We start from the raw sequence: 19,901 nt of genomic DNA on the forward strand, positions 1-19,901 counted from the left end.
GAGAGATGTTTGGGGCTTCTCTTTGAATATTTGCAAGAACATCCCTCTCCCGCATGTGGATAAGGGAACGTGTTGCTCTAGGAGCTGCCATCAGCCACCTTCCTACCTTGAGGGAAGGCAGCTGAGGATGAAGCAGCCTCACAGAGGCAGCTAGAATGGAGGAATGCTTGAGAAATAAAGCCCAATCCTTGAGCAAACCCTACCTGAAGCCATCCCTACTTTAGGACTTTCAATTTCATGTGCCTACAGATACCACTTAATGTTAAATTAGATTTGCTCTTGCTTGCACCCAAAAGCCTCCTCAGTTGTATATTTCTTCACAGGCACTGATGTGGGTGGGACCGCCCATCTGGCTCCTAATTCTGGTCATTAAGGAGAGTCACAGCTGCTCTCCTAATGGCTCCTCTTTTACAGCAACAGAATTGTCATTGAGCTTCCGAGAAATTGTTGAATCATATGAAATTGACATTTTATAGGTCAGAAATGGTCAAGTATTGGCAATGTCATATGCTCAACCAATTAACAAGCAGCAGCTGTTTTTTAAAACTATGGCCATGGAGTTTTGCTCTACCTACTAACTAACTTTCTTCCTTCCTTCCTTCCTTCCTTCCTTCCTTCCTTCCTTCCTTCCTTCCTTCCTTCCTTCCTTCCTTCCTTCCTTCCTTCCTTCCTTCCTTCCTTTCTTTCTTTCTTTCTTTCTTTCTTTCTTTCTTTCGACAGAGTCTCACTTTGTTGCCCAGGCTACAGTGAGTGCCGTGGCGTCAGCCTAGCTCACAGCAACCTCAAACTCCTGGGCTCAAGTGATCCTCCTGCCTCAGCCTCCCGAGTAGCTGGGACTACAGGCATGTGCCACCATGCCCGGCTAATTTTTTCTATATATTTTTAGTTGGCCAATTAATTTCTTTCTATTTTTAGTAGTGCAAACTATATTTCTGTCCTTCTACTTCTCTCCATCCCTATTACCCCCTCCCTGGCCCAAACCAAAGCCATCTCTGGCCTTGAGGACGACTATAAACCCCTAAGCAGCCCCTGGCATCACTCACATCCCCTCCAACCCCTCTGTGTATTGCAGCCAGGGTGACCTCTTCTAAATGAAAATCTGGTCCTCTCCTGCTTGAAATCGTTTAATGACTTCCCATTTCTCTTAGGAAAAATGTTTCGGAATTCAGAAAAAGCTCCCAAGGCTTTCTGCACTTGGGCTCCTCCTGCATCCAAGACGTTCTTAGCTCTGTTCACTTCCTCAGTTATACTCTTACCTCCTCTCTCCATCCTGCTGTTTGGTTTGCCCAGAGCACTCTCCCCATCGCCTGTTGAGAGGAGTTCGTGTCAGATTTGGAAAGTGGAAATGAAGAAGTTCTTTACTCACCCAAGGCCATGGCAGCCAAACACAGTGGCTATTGATGGTGGTCAGATGGAGAGCTCAGTCAGGTTGGATGTTTCACAGGACACTGAGGTTTTGTTTTGTTTTTTTAAATTCACCTGCCCTCTTTCCTTTTGTATGCACATGTTGAACACCTACTATTTATAGACACTGTGCTAAACTCTGGGGAAACAAACTGAATAGGTTCTAGGCTTCAGGGAACTTTGAGTCTACTGGGGAAGATTGACAGGTATAAACAGACAGTTAATAGTGCACATTTAAAACCATGAGTTGAATTAGTTATAGTGAAAGTCTAAACATCTCAAAGATGTGGTTTAGGGAACAAAGAGTGAATTTCTCTTTGACATGATAAATCCCGAGGGAAGAGGGTTTCTGCCCTACATTGTTATTCAGGGACCCATGTTCCTTCCCTCTTTTATCCTGCCAGGCCCCTGTGACATTGTCCTCATCTGCATGATTGAAGCCACATAACACATACCTGTGCTCCCACTAGCAGGAAGGGAAAAGACGATGAAGGAACATGAGTGAAACATTTTAAGGCCCAGAAGTGGAAGTGAGCATATCTTTAACATGACATTGACATGAACTCAGTCCCCTGAACACACCTAACTGCAACGTGGGCTGAGCAGTACAGCTTCTGGCTGCAGGCCAGGTACCAGGTGTCCAGGTTCCACTCTATTGTTAGAGGAGAAGGAGAAAAGAGATGTTGTGGACAACTAGCCTTCTCCACTGTATAAGTGACAATGTAATTGGAACACAGATGAAAGGTGCCTTTCTCAGCGTGTGGGCATGGGGGAAGTTGTGGTAGAAGAAATGTATCTTGAGCCATCTTGAAGGATGGCTGAGACTCAGTCAATCTGTTGAGGCAGCAGAGCTCCCAGATGTAGGAACAGCAGGTGCAAAGGAGCACTAGTCCAGTGAGGCCATAATTCAAGGGGAGGGATGAAATCAAGGTCATGTCTCTTAGCTTTTCCAGTCTCTCTGAGATGACACAAAGTCCAGGCCACCCTAGTCTAGCACATCACCAAACTCCAAACTCACCCATTGGGAATCTTTTCCCCTGCCCTAGACCTGGATGACTGCAACAAGAGAAGGGGACATGACTGCTTTTTCCCTCTTTCCTGCTATACTTCTGCCCCCTCTAGTTGGTAGCTGCTCCGGGTCCCTCTCAGATCGGAAAGAAGGAAGAAAGGAAAAGTAAGGGGTGGGGATGGCCTTACTTGGTTGATCCAGGTGAGCTCTGGCTTTGGGATTTCCTGTTGTGGTGAAGGGGCAGTTGCTGGCTCTTTCTACCATGAGACACTCTGATGGGTTGGAGATTCCCTGCCGGAAACATCCTTTCTAAAGACAGGCAAGCATTGCCTCCTCCAACTGGCCACAGAGTGGGCCACCCCTCTGTTTCACATGATCACTCCAGGCAGTCGTCTTGGTATGGGTCCCTTTTAATATGACCCAAAGCCAGCCCCTCCATGACACCTTTATCTAGTCCACAAGAAATACGCCCTTTGGCCTTCCATAGGTAGAGAAGTGCAGTTGTCGGTATGTCAGTGTAGCCCTTCCTGTATTTTGTTCTGCCACATCCAGCAGCCTTTAGATTCATCTCTTGAGATTTGCTGGGTCTGCAGAATTCCAGGGAACACATATAGATCTGCCTGAATGATTCTCTGGAAGTCCTCTCTTCACATGGCTCAAGGTAAGGAGAAAGCACCATGGGATCAGATAGGAAAAGTGAAGAACTAGCACACCCACAGTTCTCTCCCAAACAGTCCTTCCCTGATTTCTTCAACCTGCATTCCTAAAGGCGAGAGGCATGTTATAACCTAGTGTCACGAAAACCTCTCAGCAAGTGAGGCACAGGTGTTCTAGCATCTCTTTAGGATGTGAGGGTGTTCCTATCCTTTTGGTACCCTAATGAAACTCCAGGAAGGGAGGAAGAGTCGCTCTTAACATCCCATTAACATATTCAATGAAGTTTTTTGTTTTATTTATTTATTTTTGAGATAGAGTCTCGCTTTGTTGCCCAGGCTAGAGTGAGTGCCATGGCATCAGCCTAGCTCACAGCAACCTCAAACTCCTGGGCTCAAGCAATCCTCCTGCCTCAGCCTCCCGAGTAGCTGGGACTACAGGCATGTGCCACCATGCCCGGCTAATTTTTTCCATATATATATTAGTTGGCCAATTAATTTCTTTCTATTTATAGTAGAGACGGGATCTCACTCTTGCTCAGGCTGGTTTCGAACTCCTGACCTCGAGCAATCCACCCGCCTCGGCTTCCCAGAGCACTAGGATTACAGGCATGAGTCACAGCGCCCGGCCAAGTTTTTTGTTTTAAATAAAGGATATTTAAAATGTTTCAGTATTGCTTTTATTATATATTTTCTAATTCTTATCAAAATAGTAGATCATTGTTTAAAACAGAGGTCACTGTTAAACAGATAGTACTTTAAAAATCATAATGAGGGCTGAGAGCGGTGGCTCATTCCTATAATCCTAGCACTTTGGAAGGCTGAGGTAGGAGGATTGTTTGAGCTCAGGAGTTCAAGACTAGCCTGAGAAAAACTCTGTCTCTAGTTAAAACAGAAAAAATTACGTGGGCATGGTGGCTTGTGCCTATAGTCCCAGCTACACAGGATGCTGAGGTAGGAGAATCACTTGAGCCCAGGAATTTGAGGTTGCTGTGAGCTATGATGACGCCACTGCACTGTAGCTGGGGCAACAGAGTGAGACTTGGTCTCAAAAAATAAATAAATAAATATATATATATATATATATATATATATGAGAATCATCCTATGATTATATATATATATAATCATATATATATATAATATATATATATATTATATATCATATATAATGATATATAATGATATATCTCATCATATATATATATAATGAGAATGAGGATGATTCACATGCTAATCCCCATTACAGAGGACACTTGCTATTCCCCAGCGAAGCTGTTTACCCTCTTAGCTATGGCACTTCCTGAGCTCAGTTCCTCCCCCACCTTACCTCCAACCTCAGGAATGGTCATTCCTCTACCAAATACTTGCTGAGCACTGATGCTGGGCACTGTCCTAGGTGCTGAGAATACATTTGTGTATAAAATAGATAAAATCTCTGCACTGGAGGAGCTTGCATTTCAGTTGGGGGAGAGAAAGGCAACCAACAAAATAAGTGAAATGTACAATATATTAGCACGCACTAAGTGCTTTAGTAAGCCACCTCCCGGTATTGTTCCAGATGTGGGAGGGATTTATGATGAAAGACATGGTAGCCTGGGAGCCGACATTCTAGAGGAGAAGGTATGTAAACACAATGATAATACAATGCTGCTTAAATGAGTCAGATAGCAGGGGTGTGACAGAATGCTAAGTGACTAACCCTGCTTGCAGGCATCAGGGAAGATTTCACCAGCTCTCTCTTTGGAGAAAAGTAGCGATAACTATCTTCAACTGTAAGCTCCTGGCAGCTCTCCCCAGGGCCCCAGGCAGGTACCACCAGCTTGTCCCAGTGCTTGCTTCGGCTTGTGCGTTCATTCCTTTCTCCGGTTCAGCACTGAGGCCAGAAGCAGTGCTAGGTGGAGAGCTCCTCCTTCCAAAAGGGTAGCACTCATAAAGGAAGACCTTGGAGGAAGCAGAAGGAACACATTTGTGACGTTGTGTCTATGGTTAATCCATGAGACCCATAATGGAGGTGGCCAGTGGACCATGTCCTTTCTTGGGCTCTGTCTGAGCCCCAGGCGAAGGCGCACCCTCTATGAAGTTGGAGCCAGCTGGGCTTTGGACTGATCATACTCATCTTTAGTCTCCTTTTAGACGGGAGCTCCTGGCATGTGCTTACTGTCTCACATACTTCTTTGTATGTGCCCCCACAGCCTGGTCCTCCCCCACAGCAGTGGCTCAGTAAACAAAGCTGAATTGCAATGAAATGAAATGTTCCAAAGGCAAAGATTCTGCCCCTAGGAGACTTTGTTGCTTATTAAGGTACTTTTCGATTCAAACAGACTAGGATTCTAATCCTGGTGTCTGTGTGACCTTGGGCAAATTGCTTCACTTCTCTGAGTCTCTCTCCTGTATTTGTAGGTAGAGAAATTTGTTGTGAACATAAATAAGGTAATAAGATAATGCTTAGCACAGAGCCAAGCACATAACACCTGCTCAGTGCAGGGCCACTGTAACTATTATTAAGATGGAAACTATAATTAGGATGGTTTGAGCTCAGTAAAGGGGGGAAAAGCTGTTTAATCATTACAGTTCACCAACAGTCTAAATGTTGCCTTTGAAAGGTAGTGAGCCCTCCATCACTGGAGGGATTCAAGTAGTGAGGTTGGAAGGCAGTGTCTCCATCAGAAATCCCTGTAGGTGACATGTGGGAGTAGATACGCTTCTTATGCCTTGCAAAGGTAAAGCATGCTGAGGTCGATTCTGAAGGATAGATTAACAATTGAGAGCATGGGGCTTGGAGGCAGACAGCTGGCTTCAAATCCCAACGCTGCCATTTTATTAGCTCTGTAATGCTAGAAAAGCCATTTACTTACTTGTGCCTTAGGTTCCTTATTTGTAAAATAGTGATGCTAATAGAACCTAGCATGCAGAATTGTCAAGAGCACCTCATTTAATTCTGCACACTAGGTTAACACTCATTTAGTAAACTCTTAGCACGCCCTCAGTAAAAGCTGGGCATTGCTTTATGGACAATGACTCTTCTCATCTTCTGGTCTCAGGCAGACAGCGCCTCCCAACACCTGCACCGTGACCTGCTCCAGGATTCAATGGATTGCAACTTGCCTGAGGTCTCAACTAGTCTCCCTCTCCCAAATAATCCACACCTTGGTTAAATTAAATTGTTAAAGAGAAAGTGAATACAATAGCATCAGTGCTTCTAGGCGGAATCCATACTGAAACTTTTGAACTCTGGAAACTGCAGGAAGGTGGGAGCTGCTTAATGCCTTCAAGTCTCTTGGTGGCCGGAACAAGTTAATACAGTGCCTCCCGGCATAGCTGTAGCCCCCTCCAACCCCCCTGGGTCTCAGAGCAGAGGTAACATGTTTATCCCATGGGATCTTGTCAAATATGTTTGCAGAGCAAACTCCCAATTAAAAAGCCCCAGGAGAAAAATTCCTTTACATAATGCCAGCAGTGACACACACACACACACAATCTTGAGAAACTCATGCTAAACAAATGACAGCATTGACAGATGTGACCAAGATACCACTGAGCACCATTCACATCACCCCGTCCATTGACTGGAAACATGGCCAGCTTAGACAGAACTGTTCCGATCTCAGAGCATGTCCTGAGCGTCCCTGCCTTCCTTTTTCCATCTCTTCTTCTTCCTGATCTCAGGAAACCTTCATCACATTTCAGGACCCTTCTGTTGTCTTGCTCTCTACATCCCTTTCTTCCAGAAGAATGAAGAAAGATTTACGGTTAGACATCACGTTATCAATTGGCTAAAGACACTTTGCCTGGAACTCCAGCACACAAACGGGTTCTCTCAGCCAGATGCTGAGCTCCAGGTACAAGCACTTCCTGTTCCTGCAGGCCCTGCACCCCGCTCCACTTCTCCCAGAATGCTGGTCCTATTTTTCTTTAGAGATCCACCCTCTTCGACCCCAGGCCATGTGGATCGGGTAGTCCTCACTCTTTCCCTGGAATTCATAGGTGGGCACATTATTCTGACATGACAAATGGGAGCACCACATACCTATGCCCACAGTGATAAGTCAAGGGGTCAGCCCAAGACCCAAGCCGTCCAATCGTCCAATGAGAGCTAACGAACACCAGCCTTAGGAATTTGGCTGACTGCTGGGGATGAAGAGGGAGATTATCCTGTGGTTAGACTCATTTGAGAATGAAGCCAGCACCAAGAAAAACAGATCTGAGAGATACAACAACACTAAGTTATAATGGCAATGCTGTACTCCTGGATTCAACTATACCTGAAGCTTATTACCCTTGAAATGTTCATTCTATGAGCCAATACATTTCCATTTTGTGACTGAAAGTTTGCATGCATACATGAAAACAAATTCAACTTTTGAATGGAAGTTCACTGACTTCGCCAAAAGAAATTTAAATTTGAAGAGAACTGTGGAGGCCACTTGTTAAACAGAGGGAGGGCAGCATACTGTGCTGTCTCACACTGGCTCAGAGAAGAAATCTATCTTAAGGAGATAGAGTACTGGAGAGAGACCCAAGGGCTGGGTAGGAACTGGGCATTTGAAATACATGGCCCAACAGAGAGGATCAGGGCCCAAATAAGGGCATTAGAGAAGCTTGAGAAAAAAAGTAGGAATATCTAGGATCATAGGCTGCCTCTGTGGATAGAGTAATTACTTCCCCCTCTATACCAAAGTGTTTAGAAAACACAGGACACATAGCAGCAGTGCAATGATGATTATTATTACTTTCTTTATTATTATTTGCAGATAGTAGCAGGGGAGAGGTAACCCAAGACCAGCCAGGGGTGCATTAGAACTCATTTGGGTTCAAGTGTGCAAAACCCAACTCAAACTATAATAGTTTAAGCAGAAAGGGAGAATTGATTAAAGGCTCAGAATGGGGCTTAGCTTGATCTCAAGGCCACTGGTGCTGTGGACTGAAACCCCATAGAATTCTTTCCTCCCCTCCCCTCCACTGCCCTGGGTGTCTCTGACCCATTTTCTCCTCCAGCACCCTGGACTTATTCAAATAGTGGGGAGGAAGTTAGGAAGTGACACTCGGTCTGCCTCTTTATTCCCAAATTCCAAAATCCCAGGGAAGGTATGTGATTGGCCCACCTGGAGTCAGGCATGGGACAAACTTGGCAACCTGTGGTAGACATAGTCAGCACCTGGTCGAGATCCCTTGAGCCCTTCACTTCCAACCGCCAGCGTCTGCATTCCTGTGCCCGAGGGCTTTACTTCCTGAACCCTGAAGGGCCACTGTGTCCCAGAGAGTGGAAGCCAGAAGTTCTGGGGATTCTAAGCCCCTGGGAATAGCACTTAACCGAGGACTGTCTGGAATTGGTGGATAAATACTCCAACTGCCTAGCTCCTTGGGGAGGATAATTCTGACGCCTGTAGTTTGCTCTCTTTCCCAGAGCTTTCTCACAGAGTGACACTCTAGTCACCCTCTGGGGTAGCTGGCTTCACAAGGTACACTGTGTTGACTGTCTTTCCTTTGCTTGGTGATTTTCCCACCAAGGTTCCTTGCACCTCCCAAATAAACTATTGGCCCGGGCTCTGCTTCTGCGGAAATTCAAACCAAGTCACAAGCCAAGGTAGGACCAAAATCAAGTATCAAAACTCCGAATACAAAGTGAGGGGAAACTTGCCCTTCCTCCCGAAAGTCCACTGAAAGATCAACTCAGAATGAAAGCTGATCAATAAGAGAAAAGTTTATTTGCCATGTGCATGGGGAGAATTCCTCCAAATCCCAATGGGATCCAGATACTTTTATGCACACCTTTTAGAGGGGAGGAGGGGATTGCTAGGGAGGATGACTAGATACTTGGGAGAATGAATAGATGGGAGGAAACAGACTGACTTGTAAATTAACCTAAGAGACAGGTATTAAGTTTAAAATGATTTGGGCTAGATCTGGTTGCATTCTTGATCATGTTTTTCCCCTGCAATATACAGATAGAGGGAAAGCCCCTTCCAATGCTATTTGATCTTGAAGGGCTTGTAATTCAAAATACTCTTTATGCCAAGGAGTCATATTTTGGGATGAAATTTCCTGAGCTCCTTCAAAAGTCAGAGAATCCGGAAGAAGGGTTCAGTGAGCTGAGGAGAAGCTAGTCCTGGGCAAGGTGCTGGGACAGGAGCTGCCCCTCTGTGCTCTCTCTAGCTCTCTGTGACAAGGTCCCCGGCAGAGAGCCAGGAGTCTCATGGACATGACCAGAGATGGGACAGACAAGACAGCACATTTTGTTCCGTTGAATTCTGGAAGCAGGAGTTCCCTCCAGCCCTGCACGTGTGTGGCATGGTTTGGGGTGTGTGTACGTGTGTGGGTGCGCAGTGGGGTGGGGGCACGGCGAGCCTGCGCAGGCCGTCCTCGTCACTTCCCCTCTGCACACAGCAGCGACTTTCTGTGAGACTCGGTCATTTCATCCAGAAGGGAGCAAATGAGGCCCCAGAGACAGGATGGGAACTTTGAAGGCTGTGGCCCTCCATCTTCTTGTCAGAAAAACCTTTAATAAATGAAAAAGGAAAGGGGGTGGAGTGGGGTGACAGTGACAGCGAGAGAGAGATGAAATGTGAAGGTTTCTGTCCCTGGCTCTGAACCAAAGCATTTTTGGTTCTGAGATGAAAGACAGTGAAAGTGGTTCATGGCCAGGCCTCCCCCCTGCTCCGCGGCAGCCCAGGCCGGCACCGCAGCGCTCGGCTTCCTGCGCGCAGGGAAGGGCTGACCTACATTGCCGGGACCTGCTCGGCTGGCCGGCCATGCCCAAGGTTCCCCACAGGAGGGGACCTGTAGGAGACATAGGACATGCCCTGTCCGTGTGTGTGTTCATCTGTGCTGTGTGTGTATGGTATGTGTGGCGTGTGTGTGCTATAGGCATGTGTATGTCTGTGCTCTGTGTGTGCACATGTGCAGTGTGCGTATATGTGAGAGTAGTATGTGTATAAATGTAGTGTGTGCATGTGTGGTGTGTGTGGAGGGTGCTGTGCATGCATGTATGACATGTATATGTGTGGTATATATGTGCAGGTGTGGTGTATGTGGTATGTGTGTGCTGTAGGTATATGTGTATGTGGTGTGTGCACACACGTGCAGTGTGTGTGTGAGGGTAATATGTGTATATATGTGAATGTAGTGTGTGTATATGTAATATATGTGTATGTGCTGTATATGCCTGTGGTGTGTGTGTATATCTATGGTGTGTGTGTTGTGTGTGTACATCTATGATGTGTGTGGTTTGTGTGTATATCTGGTGTGTATACTGTACATATGTGTGTTGTGTGTGTGTGTCTGTAGTGTGTGTTCGCTGTATGTGTGTGGTGTGTGTGTACATCTGTGGTATGTGTGTGCTGTACGTATGTGTGGTCTGTGTGTGCTGTATATGTGTGTGGTGTGTGTGTATATCTGTGGTGTGTGTGTGCTGTATATGTGTATGGTGTATGGTGTGTGTGTACCTCTGTGATTTGTGTATGCTGTACGTATGTGTGGTGTGTGTACATCTGTGGTGTGTGTGTGCACATCTGTGGTATGTGTATACATCTGTGGGAGGGTGTGCATGTGTGGTATGTTTATATGTGAGTGTGGTGTGTGTGCATCTGTGGGAGGGTGTGCATGTGTGGTGTGTGTATATCTGAGTGTGGTGTGTGTACATCTGTGGGAGGGTGTGCATGTGTGGTGTGTGTATATGTGAGTGTGGTGTGTGTGTGCATGTGTGGGAGGGTATGCATGTGTGGTGTGTGTATATGTGAGTGTGGTGTGTGTGTGCATGTGTGGGAGGGTGTGCATGTGTGGTGTGTGTATATGTGGGTGTGGTGTGTGTGTGCATGTGTGGGAGGGTGTGCATGTGTGGTGTGTGTATATGTGAGTGTGGTGTGTGTGTGCATATGTGGGAGGGTGTGCATGTGTGGTGTGTGTATATGTGGGTGTGATGTGTGTGCGCATCTGTGGGAGAGTGTGCATGTATGGTGCGTGTATATGTGGGTGTGGTGTGTGTGTGCGTCTGTGGTATGTGTGCACATGTGTGGGAGGGTGTGTGTGTGTGGTGTGTGTATATGTGAGTGTAGTGTGTGCGCTGGGGCAGACGTGGGGCCGGGTCCCCTCAGTGTCCCAGCCCTGACAACTGTAGCTCCCGTTTCCTCTGCGCCAGACCTTACCCCAAGGCCTGCCGGAGCGTCCGAGCGCCGGTGCTTTCTGCCTCAGCTCCTGTGATACGTTGAAGCCGAGGACTTTTCTGTACCCAGTTCAGTGTTTTTGTTGGTCAAATGGGTGTTATATCGCCGGCCTGCCTACCTCTTAAGATTGTCATGAGGACTGTCCTGAGGATAACAATGAGATAGACTCGCAAAAGGGCTTTTTAAACTATAAAGCTACTCGGCACTCCAATTATTTCATGTGTAGGACTTCTATCTCTCCAAAAGTTATAAACACTTCTCATTACTACTGCCGATAGGAATAAAAAAGCTGCCATTAATAACAAAACTAGAAGCAGGCCCTGCGCTCCTAGAGGTTGCACTCTTATGAGGGAGGCAAACAGTAAATAAGAGAACAAACACCTGTATAATGACAAATAGTGATGATTTTATGAAGAAAAAGAACAGGGTGCGTGGGAAAAATATTGAATATTACTTGGAAGGATCGGGGCTTGTTAGGCTTTTGACCGTTTGTCTATTCCAAGCACGGTGGGAAATGTCAGGGCTTTTAAAGCAGAGGTGTGGTGATCTAATTTAGGTTTCAGAGAATGGTGAGCAAAAAAGAGGCCATTTAGGAGGCGTTTATAATAAATACATACAACATCTCCTGTAATAAGCGTCATTATTCCCACTTTTATGAAAAACAGGTTCAGTGAAGTGAAATGGTTCACCCAAACTTTTCTAGTAAGTGTCAGAACCCGGAACTCGCAGCCCGATCTGGCCCCCACCCGAGCTGACAATGAGATGTAACCACCCGGCATCCTCACCCACAGCTTATAAATTTCTTTGTAACCACCCTCTCTGTCCTCATTCCTATTCCTTTCCAGTAAGTAATACAGTACTTGGTTGGTTCTGGAAAGATCTGTTGAGTTTATTTTCTGTCATTTAAAATTCAGTTCTCCAAAGAAAGCCCTCAGGTAACCTCTCCCAGCTCTCTGCAGGCGGTGGCTCCTGCTTCCTCCCTGCTGGGGCAGGGGGAGGAGGAGTTCCTGGGGGCTGCTGTCTGGGCCCCCACCCAGCCACTAACAAAGCTTTGAAATGAAAATGGAATCATAAAATCTCATAGAATCTGCTCAACTTCCTGTCCCTTTTCACATGCCTTTCCATGGATATGCAAGGGCCGGCCTCAATAGGTTGTAAATCTGCTTGGTGGAGAGATTTCACATGCAGGAGAGAAATTCTTCCCTTGCAAGCCCTTGCAAGCCGCCTTAATGACTTGAGGAGCATGGGACCCCATGCTGCTGCCAGGGCGGGAATGCCAGGCATCTGGACAATGCCTGCCTCCCCAGGCCTCGGTTTCCCCACCAGGGCTCAACGGTGTCTGAGTGTCTGAGGGCCTCCCACAGCGCCTTGTAGAGGAGACGCTCCATACATATTTATGAATTAATGAATTGTTGGCTCTGAAAAATGGAGGATAAGAGTAGGTCCCTCGCAGCAGCAGCAGCATTTGCTGAGGTGATTAAATAAAGCAACGGTGCTGGAAGTTCTTAGGAGAGGAAGTTGCCTTCCGGCCTCCCTCCGCCCCCTCCCTCCCCTCCCTCCTCTCCCTCTTCCTTTTCTGCCTCCACTCTGTGAACAGCCACATCTCCTTCAGCCCCTCTCTGCTTCCTGCTTTTGAACCTCTTCCCCCTGCTTCTGTTTTTAGCAGGAGAGTCTCTACCTTGGAAGCTGGCAGAAGAGCCGAGAGCAAAACTTTTCAAAGCAAGCCCCAGAGCCCGGGATCTCTTAAAAGCCCTCCAGGTATTTCTCCCACAGCCTGCTAGGGGCGAATAGACTGGAAAGCGGAACTCTTCCTGTGGCCTTTCTTCCTGGAAATATTTCAGGGAGGATGAGGACACAGTGAGGTTTCCTGAACTTTACTTGCCATCCAGCTTCAATCATAAAGAATCGTAAACTGTGCTGGCCATCTGGCATTGCACTTGCATTCAGGAGCTCTCTATTTTAGCATTCACAAGTGAATCTATGCTTTCCATCTCTGACCTAGTATCTGGTGTACTAGTGGGCCTCAAAAAAACCTGTTGAATAAATAAGTGAGTTTAGTGCAAGGCCTCGCTATATAAAGATGAAGGAAAAAAGGGTCCAAAACTCAAGAAACCTGCAACCTTCCAGGGAAGACACATAGACATGCACAAGCAGCTGTCATTTTGTAATAGTAGATACTATGTTACAGAATCCAGTGTTCAGAATTAGTCCATCCATCAGTACTTACTCCTTAAAATACAGTCGGTGCTATAAAAAAAAAAACTATTTCTTATCAGCAGGGACAGAAAAGGTGTCATGTCAGTTGATCATTTTTCAGTTTTCATTATGCTGGTGAGACCAAACTAAACTGACACCTTTTTGCCAGGTGAGCTGGCCCTCCAGAGTTTACTAACATTTCATCGGCATTATTTATAATATGAGTAACAATGTTACCTAGGAATCGAGTGATAGACATAAGTCAGGTTTAAAGCTACCTGCTTGTAGTATCATTCTCAAGGTCTCTTTTGAATCTGTATTTAATGATTTCTCTCCCTCCTCTCCTCCCACTCAGTTACCATCATCATGAAAATAAATCAGAAGTTCTAAGTCCTGTCAGAAGCCCACTGGGGAACTGTCTGCCTGTTCCTCACTGCACTCTTCTTTTGAGGTTTCAATGTAATCTTTAGCTGCTGTCAGCTCGAAGAGGAAAAAATATATCAACACAATATTATGTTGAAATCCATAAGGGGCATTTTTCAGTTGCCTCCTTGGAGAATGGGCCTACAGGCTGGAAATGGACCGTGACACAGTTACACACTCCAATTTTCAGCTGGGGACTAATATCTCACGCTGTGATCTGTGCTATGTGGCAGGAGAGCTGGTGCTACAAGGGGCCATGCTACATTTAAGACATGAAAAAGTAATAAGGGTGGATTCCTCCCTCTGCAAAACTAATCAGCCATCTTTGAAAGGTTCGGCATTGTAATAGCAAAATAACTTGTCGGAAGAAAAGCCACTAAGGTATCCACACATGAAAAACTCATGCAATCTCACTCCTCTATAGAAGGATTAGAGACTAGATTCCAGGATAGGATCCATCTTAACAGCCATGGACACCAATTGTAATAAATTTCAAAGAAAAGCTTATAGTCAGAGCACCATCTAGAAACCTAACCCAAATCAATATCTTTCTTTCTTTCTTTCTTTTCTTTATTTTGAGACAGAGTCTCGCTTTGTTGCCCTGGCTAGAGTGAGTGCTGTGGCGTCAGCCTAGCTCACAGCAACCTCGAACTCCTGGGCTCAAGCAATCCTGCTGCCTCAGCCTCCCGAGTAGCTGGAACTATAGGCATGCGCCACCATGCCCGGCTAATTTTTTCTATATCTATTAGTTGGCCAATTAATTTCTTTCTATGTATAGTAGAGACAGTGTCTCGCTCTTGCTCAGGCTGGTTTCAAACTCCTGACCTCGAGCAATCTGCCTGCCTCGGCCTCCCAGAGTGCTAGGATTATAGGTGTGAGCCACCGCGTCTGGCCTCAATGATCTATCTTGTTCTCCATAACCAGGGGTATCAAATATTAATACCTTTGCCTGACAGCTGCTGTCATGTTTTGTATCTAGAGCATTGTCTCAAGCCAGTAGTTTTTCTGGGAACAAGTAGTTCACACTTGATCCAAGCCCTCCTACCTCTTTACTGGCTAAGGTATTTTTCCTCCCAGCTTCCCTGGTTTGAATGATGGTAGCTGCCCTCTTCTGTTTTAACTCTGGGACTGCTCCCTTGGCCTAACCCAGCAGAAGACCTGGATTTTAAACAGACTTTTAGGAGCAATTTCACCTTCACTGAGCCTTCAGTTTTCTCATTCATAAAATGAGTGTAACAATATGGTGGAAATTCTTAGCTTTAAGTTTGGCTCATGGTCAGGATTCCTTTAGCACTTTCACAACTAATCATGTGTAAACAACAAAAGGGATCAATTATTTCTATTTCATAGTTGTGTCCTCAGTTAAAAGAACAGAGAAATGATGTACCTTTGCCTTTCTCATTTGTACATAAAAAATATAACTATAAGCAGAACTAATTAATCTGACAGTTGCAGGACACAAAATTGACACATAAAAATCAGTAGCATTTCTATACACCAAAAATGAGCAACTAAAAAGAAAATGATCCCATTTGTAATAGCATCAAAAAGAATAAAATACTTAGAAACAAGTGTAACCAAGGAGGCAAAAGACATACACTGAAAACTACAAAACATTGCTAAAAGGAATTAAAGAAAAGACATCCCATGCTCATGGACTTAATAGTGTTAAGATGTCACTACTATCCAAAGCAAGCTACAGATTCAATGCAGTCCCTATCAAAATCCCAATGACATTTTTGCTTAAATAGAAAAATTCATCCTAAACTTCATATGAACCTCAAGAGACCCCAAATAACCAAAACAACCTTGAAAAAGAACAATGTTTGTCTTACATTTCCTGATTTCCAAACTTTCTCCAATGCTACAGTAATCAAAACAGTGTGGTACTAGCATAATGACAGATACATAGAACAATGATGTGGCATAGAAAACCCAGAAATAAATCCTCTTATATAGGGTCAAATGATTTTTGACAAAGGGGCAAGGCCATTCAATAGGGAGAGGATAGTCTTTCCCACAAATGCTGTTGGGAAAACTGCATATACACATGCAAAGAATAAAGTTGGACCCTTACTTTCTGCCATATACAAAAATTAACTCAAAATGGAGCAAAGACCTAACATAACAGCTAAAACTATAAAACTTTTAGAATAAAACAGGTAAAAAAAAAAAAAAAAACCCTTCGTTTGCATTGGATTTAGCCATAATTTCTTGGATATGGAGCCAAAAACACACGCAACAAAAGAAAACTAGATACACTGGACTTCATCAAAACTAAATACTTCTGTGCCTCAAGGGATACCATCAACAGAATGAAAAGGCAATCTAACCAGAATAGGAGAAAATATTTGCAAATCAATATCTGATAAGGGATTAATATCCAGGATATATAAATAACTACTACAACTCAACAACAGCAAATACAAATAACCCAGTTCAAAAATGAGCAAAGACTTGAATAGATATTTCTCCAAAAAAGATACGCAGATGGCCAATAAGAACGTGAAAAGATGCCCAACATTTCTAATCATAAAGGAAATGCAAATCAAAACCACAATGAGTTACCACTTCACATCCATTAGAATGGCTATTGCCAAAAAACAGAAAATAAGTGTTGGCAAGGATATGGAATAAGTGGAACCTTTGTGCATCGCCAGTGGGATTGTAAAATGATGCAGCCACTGTGAAAACTGGTATGACAATTTCTTAAAACAAATTAAATATAGAATTATCATATAATCCAGCAATCCCACTTCTGGGTATATACCAAAAGAATCAAAAGGGGACTAGAACAGATATTTTTACACCAATGTTGATAGCAGCATTATTCACAATAGCCAAATGGCAGAAAAATCCGGATGAATGGTGTATACATACAATGGTGGTGTATACATACAATGGAATAGTCTTCAGTCTTAAAAAGGAAGAAAATTCTGACACATACTAGGACATGGATGGACCTTGAAGAATTAGGCTAAGTGAAATAAGCTAGCCACAAAGAGACAAACTTTGTATGATTCCACGTATATGAGATAACCAGAGTAGCCAAATTCATAGAGACAAAAAGTAAAATGATGGTTGCCAAGGGCTTGGTGGAGAAGAGAATGGGAAGTTGCTGTTTAACGAGCATAGAGTTTCAGTTTGGAAAGATGTAAGAGCGTGGAGATGGGTGGTGGTGATGGTGACACAGCAGTGTGAATGTACTTGATGCCACTGAATAGTATTGTTAAAAATGTTTAAAATGATGTATTTTATGTTATATACATTTTACCTCAACTTTAAAAAAGATAACTTATTATTATGAAGGAAAAAGCTTCTCAGGCTGTGACCAATATTGGACAAGGACAAATTCTGAGAATAATGAGAAATTTGAATTTTATTTGGGACTCAATTTCCCCAGATATATCTATCCCTAAGGATTATGTGAATTCCACCTTTGCAAAATACCACTGTATTCATGAATTCTATTTTAACTCTGTAGGATAGTGGGTGACCAGGTTGAGAAAACTATAGCATGTTTCTTGTATTTTAAAAGGACAGGTTTTTTTTTTTAGAGAACACTATGAAATGACACGGAAATTCTGGAGAGAATCAGACTCTTTATAGGAGTAGGTGAGAATCCTCTTCAAAAATACTGAAACCAATTGTAGATGAGACTTGCAGAAGAAGAATCTCGTGGATTGAGTGGTCCAAGTCCTCATTTTCTTTTAAATAAAAGATTGTTTATATAAGGAACAAGAGGAATAAAAAGGGAAATCCTGCCTTAAGGTGTGGGAAGGGTAGGTCACACCCACTAGTCTCTGCCCACACACAAAGCAATTCCTGGGCACACACACACTTTTCTCATGGGAACAGTAGCAGCCCACTTGCCAAGGGGCCTGTTTGGTGTTCATTAGCTTGGTAAGATCTCCAACGACTGAGTTCTGGCCCTAGCCTTGCCAGCTTACATACCTTATATGTTCCCACACTGACGGCAGGCCCAGCTCTCAGGAGCTGACTTACATTAACTCTGCTCAGGGGCTGGGTATAGGGAGAAGAGAATGCTAATTCATGAATTTAGTTTGATTCAGAAATGCCAAAGGGACCAAACTTATTCAAAGGCATCTTATCCTGCACATTTTCCTTCCTGTTAAGCAAATCTGTGTGAAAAGCCAAATATTAATCAGAGAAGATTTCTTGGTGAGCAAGAAATCAGAAGTCAAACATTCAATGTTCGTTCACATCAGGCTAGAGCAGTGTTTCTCAACCCCTAAAAGGTTTGATTTGATTGTTCTGGGTTTCAGCCTAGACAAAGATTTACCTTCAAAAATTTCCCAGGCGATTTTCATGTACAACCTAGATTTTGAACCACTGGGCTAACGTAGGCTGATGTACCACCAGAGCTAGGGACTGTCTGCTAGATGGCCAAGGTACTCTGTCTGAATAGTGTTTGGGTACTGCCAATGTCTGCCTCAGAGACTCTGTTTTTATTTTATGGGCAATGCCATCCCCCATCTTTTCCTTCCAAATGCTCATTTCACAGAAGAACAAAGAGGGGAAGTGACTTGCCTAAGGTTATACAATTAGAAGCAGAATCAGAACTAAAATTACAGTTCTTCTGCACTTCCCTTTAGGGCTTTCCTACTTCACCTGGCCTTCAGAGGGATGTGCAGGGGTTTTATAGTATAGGATTGTCTTGAGGGAACTTAGGTCAGGTCCCCACAGTTCACATGTCATCTGTTTTGAAGTTTTTGAAGTCTAATAGGGTGCCCCTCCTCTGCTCCCTGCCATACTGTATTTTTGTCTCATGCCAGCTAGTTGAGTTGTCTAATTATATGACCATCTCAGCCATTATCTTATTTATCTTTTCACCCCTAATCTCCAGCATGTGCCAGGTTCATAAATAAGTAAAGTATGTTAAGTCATTGTGTAGTAGATGTGAGGTTCTAGAGTTGAGAGAAAGGTCTGGGCTAAAGATGTCAACAGAGACAGCCAACGAATGATGTGAAGGCAGAGATTCCATCAGAGAAAGCACTTGTCTTCCAGGCCCTGTAAAGCTGGCCCTGCTCTGGTCTCTGAGCTTATCTTACAATCCTGGGGAATGTTACTGCCTTATTGGGTCATGTTTTAGTGAGGGCAAATGGGGAAAACATCTTGTTCACATGAGGGCAATAAACATGTACTCGTTGTTTGGGAGTGATACACATGTAAACCTCCATAATAGGAGACTTTTATAAAGAACAGTTCCTTTAAAAAATTGAATTGAAAATGTGGACATTCTATTAGTAAAAAGTACAGTAAGCTTTTCATAAGGAATCTAAGTAAGTTCAAATCAGTAACAGTTTTTCTTCTATTTCATGTATGCTACTTTTTTTGGAAAATGACATACTGTCATTTATTGCTCCAATATATATCAAGATACAGAGTTAGGAAATATTCACCCTAAGTGCCTATACCTGCTCTTAGAGGGTCAGTATCACTGGTATTTGACTTCATAGCCCAGCAGAACCGCAAAGTTCTGGAGTGGCTTCAAATACCAAAATTCTGTTTTGAATGGTTTCTATGTGAATTATACTCTCATATTGTAAATATTTGAAAATTAGCAATTCATGTATGACACATATGTAAGTAGCAATTAAACTAGTTACTATTTTCCCTATTATCTTTGGTAGGTGGGTGTTTATTTTACAAGAAATGCTTGGGACCAGAAGTGTTTCAGATTTGGGATTTTTTTCAGATTTTCGAATATTTACATGTACATAATGAGCATAAATAGTGAGATATCTTGGAGATGGGACCCAAGTCTAAACATGAAATTTATTCATCTTTCATATATACTTTTTACATAGCCTAAAGGTAATTTTATATGATGTTTTTAATAGTTTTGTGCATGAAACAAAGTTTTGACTGTGTTTTGACTGTGACTTGTGACATGAGATTGGGTGTGGAATTTTCTACTTGTGGCATCATGTTAATGTTCAAACAGTTTCAGATTTTGGAACATTTCTGATTTCAGATTTGCAGTTGTATTTAAATGCTCAGTCTTTTTTTGGAGTTAATTATTTTATTAAA

Source organism: Microcebus murinus, chromosome 2, assembly GCF_040939455.1.
Source record: "Microcebus murinus isolate Inina chromosome 2, M.murinus_Inina_mat1.0, whole genome shotgun sequence".
NCBI classification, from domain to species: Eukaryota; Metazoa; Chordata; class Mammalia; order Primates; family Cheirogaleidae; genus Microcebus; species Microcebus murinus.